The sequence below is a fragment of the Mandrillus leucophaeus genome, unplaced genomic scaffold (genome assembly GCF_000951045.1).
Source record: "Mandrillus leucophaeus isolate KB7577 unplaced genomic scaffold, Mleu.le_1.0 Scaffold525, whole genome shotgun sequence".
In the NCBI taxonomy this organism is placed as follows: Eukaryota; Metazoa; Chordata; class Mammalia; order Primates; family Cercopithecidae; genus Mandrillus; species Mandrillus leucophaeus.
Window position 1 is genome coordinate 770,297 of NW_012105642.1, and position 7,412 is coordinate 777,708.

The following is a 7,412-nucleotide window of genomic DNA, read 5'->3' on the forward strand; positions in this document are numbered from 1 at the left end:
CGATCTTGGCTCACTGCAACCTCTGCCTCCCAGGTTCAAGCGATTCTCCTGCCTCAGCCTCCCCAGTAGCTGGAACTATAGGCACTCACCACCACGCCCAGCTAATTTTTGTATTTTTAGCAGAGATGGGGTTTCATCATGTTGACCAGGATGGTCTCGATCTCTTGACCTCGTGATCGGCCTCCCAAAGTGCTGGGATTACGGGAGTGAGCCACTGCGCCTGGCCTCATTCCATAGTACTATGGAAAATGTCTAATTGTTTAAGTATTCCAGCACTTTATTTTTTAATTACTATTATTTTTCTACCCTCAGCATACATCAGAGGAGCATTCCAGCCCTATAGTTTGGATTTTCATGCTATTTCTGATTTTAACCATGTGTGTTCTTCATATCTTGGACTAAAAAATAAAAGCAAATTAACAAATTAACACTAGCAAAAAAAAAAAAATCGCAGTAATTTTAACAGACCAACATTAAGTACTCTAGAAGCCAGACCAGAAGCTAGGGGCTCATTAATTTTTATGTATCATAAATGGAAATTACTTTTATTTGTTAATTATTTTTTATGACCACCTATGGTAACATCTTCCAACACATATTTCCCCCTTTCCAGTCCTCCACTGTTTAACCTTCCTCGCCCATTTTTTGTAGAGGTGCCAGTGAGGTCTTTCTCAGTCAATGCTTCAATCCCATTATTTCCCATCTCAACAGGCTTCACTGGCTCACCATTATCTTTCAAATTAGTCACAGGCTCCTCAGCCTGAATTGAGGCCTTTATGACACAATTCTAGTCTCCCTTTGGAGATGTGCTTCCTTTCAGTGTCCTCTCTGTATTTCATACTTACTGCTCTGATCAAACAAGACGGCCTTTTCCCAAATGGATCTCACAATTTTCAGGCTCTGTGTCTTTCCTTGTGTTGTATCTTCTACCTAGAAGACTTTTCTCCCAGTCCATCTGTCCTCATTAAAAACTCCTCTCCTGTTTTCAGATTCCTTGTCTGTTTCATTGTGACTCTTCTAATTGATTCTCTTTCACTCCCACACTACTTCTATTGATATTGATTTATCTAAAGCTGGCTCCTAGTGCTGTTTTTCTTCTTATCTTAAGGCATGTATCGTGTGTCTCAAGTTGGAATTATTTCATGGCTCCCATATGGTTGATTGGTGGTGGGACTTTATCGCTAATGATAATTCAGAAAATAGTAGTGGGACTGATTGCAATTCTGCAGATTTCACCTTAAACATACGCTGCTTCTTGGGCTATGGAAGCTGGACACATTCAGATAAGATTATTCAGAAAAACAGTAAGACCAGGCACAGTGGCTCGCTCCCATAATCTCAGCACTTTGGGAGGCCTAGGTGAGAGGGTCGCTTGAGCCCAGGAGTTTGAGAGTAGCCTGGGCATTATAGGGGTACCCTATTTCTACAGAAAATTTAAAAAAACTTAGACGGACTTGGTGGTGTGTGCCTGTAGTCCCAGCTGCTCAGATGGCTGGGGTAGAAATCACTTGAGCTCAGAAGGTGGAGGTTGCAGTGAGTTGAGATTGCACCACTGCACTCCAGCCTGGGTGACAGAGCGAGACTCTTTCTCAAAAAAAAAAAAAAAGAAAGAAAAAGAAAAAAAAGAAAAAAATATTAGTAGGTCTAACTGTAATTTTCTAACTTCTGGTTTTAAATGTACACTGTTTCTTGGGCTGTGACAATAGGGTAAAATTACCCAGTTTGTGTAAATCTTATGAGGCTTGATAAATGGACTTAATAATTATCAGATGACGAAATTAAATGAGTCGGTGAATGTTAATGCGTCCCTCCTTCCATATAACTAGTTGCCTTGGGACAGTTCCAATGTGTGGCATTTATATTGTATTATGATATGTTAATAATGTGGATCAGAGACAAGCAAAAGTCAAGGACAAATGTAATTTTCTGTGAAATGTATATTTAATACTTTTTAACATTTAGCGGAATTACCTTTGGATGTCAATTGAACGTTACATCCCCTTTCTGCCGTGACTCTGTGTGTGTGTATGTGTGTGTGTGTGTGTGTGTGTGTATGTAGTAAATCCATTAATTCTCTTACTGTAATTTCAAACACTGAAGTATTATAAACTTTCTTTACTTGTATCGAGTTTTATATATTTTGTTGATTCTGCTCTAATCTGAGAGGTTTTTTGTGTGTGTGGTATCAGTGAATCAGGCAAATTTCCCAGTGTGTGAAACCTTTGGGTCAGCTATTAGGTTATTATATCATTTCAGAAATGCTCCGTCTGCCTTGTGGTGGCCTTCAGATTTGGTCAAGTAGTGGAGTAGTGCAAAGACTGCTAATATTGTAGAAATCCCATGATCATACGCAGTGGTTTTATTTTGTTCTAAGGGGTACACACTTCTATTTCTCTGTTTTCATGCAGAGCACATTTATATGAGGGTAAGTTCAATGGCAACTTTTAGTCTGTAGAGAGATACATTGAGAAGTATGTTACTGACCATAAATTGTCAATTTGAGATGAATGCATACTTCAGAGGCCCCACTAGCTCACATTTTTACTGCTGTCCCCTAAAAGCACCTTCAGGTTTATATGCTGAAGATGGAGACCTTCATAGTTAGAAAATTGCATTCCCTCAGGCCACAGGAAATATTGCTTGACATTCTGTAACACTATTTGATGTTTTTAAAACAGCATGCTATGTAGATACTACTCTAGGTCATGTGTAATTTTTTAATCTGTATTTATAAATGCTATGAAGCTTGCAGTTTTTAAGAATAGTGATGTTTACATTTATATGATTTGATGCAATGACTTTTCCCTGTAACATAAAATTAATTTAATGTTTAGTATAAAGACAATAACCAGGTTGTGTAGTAGTAGGTTGTGCAACTACAGGTTGTGTAGTTGCAGGTTGTATAATTGACTTGTGTATTTTCACTTCCTCATGCTGATAACATAACCAGAAGCCTGACTCATGGTGGTGAAATAATCAAAAATTATTTCTACAAGGTTGTCGGGCAGACCTTTGAGTTTCAATGCAAATTCAACAGGGAATGGGGTGGGCATAGCCTTTTTTTTTTTCCTGTGTTACCAAGTAAGCTGAATATATGCAAGGTTACAGTTTAAATGTAATGATTAGGTTTATTCATATACATTTAAAATCTGATATTCTACAAAATGCTTAGCAACATACTTGACACATTGTGAGCATTCAGTAAATTAATATTATCCTTTAAGAAGCATTTACCACAGAGGTTAAGAGCATATGCTCTAGAGCAAAGTTGCCTCAACTATTTCTGCTTCTGTTTCATCATTTCTAATATAGGGATAGATCATTTACTTCATAGAACACTGTTAAATCCATATAAAGCATCTATAACAGTGTTTTTAATAAGTAAAAAAATAAAAATGTCAGCTAAATATTAGTTGTTTATTAATTGTAATATATCCTAAACCAACTTATTTCTTATCATAAATAGACTTCTGAACATTCTTGGAAAATTAATATTTCTTTTTTTCTTTGCAATTTTTTGGGATATTTGAAACTGTAAGTATCTGTACCAGTTGTAAGACATATGTTTTTCTATTTTTTTCCCCCTTGTTGGAGAAATCTATTTCTATGGGCCAGGCTGATTATTTGTCTACAGATCCTCCTGTGGGGATTCTGTAGCAGCTACTTCAAAGCTATCTCAGCTTGCACTTAATCATTTGAAACATCAGATAACTTGCTTGTTCATTTTATGCATGTTTTCTTATTGAGGAAATTACTCAACCTAAAATGAGCACCAGAAGATTATTTTTCTTGGTTTTACTCTTAAAGTCATTCTCAAACATGTTATCTTGGAAGAGCAGGGCACTCTCCTGCAGCTTTTAAGGATGACTAAACTGGAGAACATTCTGTTTAACCACAAAACTCATGTTCACTCTGTTTAATTTCTTAAAGCTTGCCCTCCCTTCAATGCAATTACCATTTTTCTTCCACATTAGGAGGACAAGATTTGTTTGCTTTCTCTTTTGGGGAGGATGTTTATTTATTTAGAAGATACTTTTTGAGTTCCTACTGGTCCACTGGGAACTATCATAAGTAAGTTGAGGATACAGGGATGAGCATAATGGACAAATTCCGTGTTCTCATGGACCCCATAGGAGAAGACAGACAATAGCTAGTAAGCAAGTAATATATTTTTTTAGATGGCTAGTTTTTGTATTTTTAGTAGAGACGGGGTTCTGCCATGTTGACCAGGCTGGTCTGGAACTCCTGACTTCAAGTGATCTGCCCACCTCAGCCTCCCAAAGTGCCGGGATTACAGGCATGAGCCACGTCTCTTGGCCAACAAGTAAATATTTTTGACTATGTGGAAGCATGAAGAAAACGATGAATAGGAAAATGGGACTAAGGCAAGAAGGACGAAATGTCTATGAGGAAGTGGTATGTGGACAGAGATTTGAATGCTGACAGGGAGGCAGCTAAGAGACTGTCTGAACAAAGAAGTATCCAGGCAGAAGGAACAGCATGGGCCAGGGCTCTGGGGCCAAAACAAGCTCAGTCTGGCTGAGAAAGGGGATAAATGACTGAATACATTTTTGTAGCCATCTATGTTCCAGGTGCTATCCAAGGTTCTTGGGATACATCAGCCAATATATTTGCAATGTTTTGCATAGTTGTCCTCTCCAAAACTCATGTTTAAATTTAATCCGCAATGTAGCAGAATTGAGAAGTGGGACCTTTAAGAGGTGATTGGACCCTGAGGGATCTGCCCTCAAGAATGGATTCATCCACTCATGGATTAATGGATTAATGACTTAATGGACTAATGAGTTGTCATGAAAGTGGGACTGGTGGCTTTGTAAGAAAAGGAAAAGAGACCTGAGCTAGGACACTCAGCCATGTGACACCCTGTGCCACCTTGGGACCCTGCTGAGAGTCCCCACCAGCAAGAACGCCCCTACCAGATGTGGCCTCTCTGTTTTCAGCCTCCATAACTGTAAGAAATAAATGTATTTTCTTTATAAATTACCCAGTTTCAGTTTATTTTGTTATCAGCAACAGACTAAGACAATAATGCATGATCTTTTCTAAGTAAATTATGTACAATATTAACTGATCAGTGTTACAAAAAGTGTGTGTAAGCAGGGAGGTAGGAGTGCAGGAGTGAGTGGGTTACAGTGTAAAATAGTGAGATCAAGGTAGGTCTCATAGAGCAGGTGGCATTTAAACAAAATATTGAAGGAGACGGGGTGAGTTTGTCAGATGGGCATGTGGGAGAAGGAATTACCAGGCACAGGTAAGAGCTAGTACAAAAGTCATAAGGTAGTAGTAGGCCTGGCTTGTTCAAAGAGCCTCAGGAAAGCCTCTATAACTGGAACAGAGTGAGTGAGATGAGTGAGGTGGGAGAAGAGGTTAGAGAAGTGATTAGAGGTGGCATCAGGCCAGTCTTTATAAACCACTGTCAGGACTTCAGTTTGATTGATATGAGGTGCCGTCTGGTAGGTGGCTTTGGGGTGCATAGACTGGGGAGGGGTGGAGCCAAGTTAGGAGCAGGGTGACTTGTTTGCAGAATAATGGAATAAGCCATGAGCCACACTCCCGTAGCTCTTACAGGGGCATGGTAGAGATGATGGGACTTTGCCAGATTCTGAATATATTTAGAAGGCTTCAGAAGTGAAGTATGAGAGAAAGAAGAATCCAGGATGTGATGCCAAGTGTTTTGTCCTGAAAAAATAGAAGATTGAGATGGGAAAGACTAGTGCTGGAACAGGATTGGATGGGGTGAGGAGTGGCTGTGTAAAGTGGGAGACACCCACTGTTCCCAGGGCATACTTCTGTATCTGCTTTCCTGAGTTAGGCTTGGCAGTATGACTGGCTCTGGCCGGTGGGTCATGTCGAGGTGAGACAGAAGAAGGGGACTGAAATGTACTCACAGGTCAGGCTCAGCCTTTTGTGATTCAGTCATTATCATGAGAAGAGCTTTCCTGGGGCAGCCTTTGCCCTCTTAGCCTGGACACCAAGTGAATGCAAGTGACACAGAGCCACCCCAGCTAAGCCCAACTCATCCCACAGTTGGAAGGAGGGCTGCCCATGGAGCCTGCTTTAGATTTTACCAGACCCTACGGATTCAGGAGCATTAATAGCTACTGTTGTAAGTCAATGAATTTGGAGGTGGTCTGTTATGCAGAAGTTTTGTGGCAATAGCTCAATAATAGAGAATCCAGGGAATGAAGTGAAATAGGGAGTTGGATATAAGAGTCTGGAGTTGAGAAGAAGTCTTGAATGGAGACAGAAATGTAAGAGTTATTGGCATACCAATGGTATTTAAAACCTCAAGGCAAATGAGATCACCATGGGAGTGAATGTAGTAGAGGGGGTGACCGAAGATAGCATTACTACATCGTTACAATGTCTGGAAGAAGAGGAGCAACCCACGAGGAAGAAGGAAAATGCCCTACAAACTAAATGGATGAAAACAGTATCTAGGAGGAGGAAGTGACAAACGATGTCAAAGGCAACTGCCAACAATTGGTCGTTAGATGTGGTAACTTTGGGAGAATTCTTGACTTTCATAAGTACAGTTTTATGGGAGTGTTGGAGGTGCAAACCTGATTAGAGTGATTTTAAATATGAATATCGGCAGAGAGCAATTGGAGATAGAGAGCAAAGTAACTTTTTGAGGAGTTTGTGGGAAGGAGATAGAAATGCAATTAAACAATGGCCCCCTCACAAAGGGAGTGCTAAACCATAGTAAAAGTGTACTTTATTCTGAAGTAGGAGGTAGTTGAAGTGTTTAAATAATGATCTATTTGTCTTTTAGATATTGCTCTGGCTGCTATATAGAGAAGTATCTGGGGTGAAAGAGAGCAGAACAGTTATGAGGCTATTTCTGTTTCCTAGGTGAGAGAGTGTGTTGGCTTCAGCTGTAGCCCCGGAAATGTGGAAAGTCATGTGTAAATTTCACATAGTGGTAATGGTATTAGGTAGACAGCAGTGTGGGATCTTTAGCTTAAGGAACTTAAAAAAGTTTTTATGATCAAATGAAAAATCACAAGTGTATATGAGAATTATTTTTGTAACTTCTCTTTAGCTCTACCTTATGTAAATCATACTTGTTTGAAGCAATATATGTTGGTTAATGTATTAACATTTATATTCTGTTATTTTTTGAAATAATTCCTGTTGTCTATGATACAATGGATAAAGGCGGGAGGATCACTTGAGGCCAAGAGTTCGGGACCAGCCTGGCCAACATGGTGAAACCCTCGTCTCTACAAAAAACACGAACATTAGCTGGGTGTGGTGGTGGGCGTCTGTAATCCTCAGCTACTCGGGAAGCTGAGGCAGGAGAATTGCTTGAACCCAGGAAGCAGAGCTTGCAGTGAGCCAGTTGTGCCTCTGCACTCCAGCCTGGGTGACAGAGTGAGACTGTCTCA

The 7,412-nt window shown here is 39.9% G+C and overlaps 1 protein-coding gene across 1 annotated transcript in view; it reads left to right on the forward strand.

Moving 5' to 3' along the window:
- Window positions 1-7,412, forward strand: part of CNTN4 (contactin 4) — a 1,034,898-nt gene that overhangs the window by 55,893 nt on the left and 971,593 nt on the right. The gene's annotated exons all lie outside the window — the stretch shown is intronic.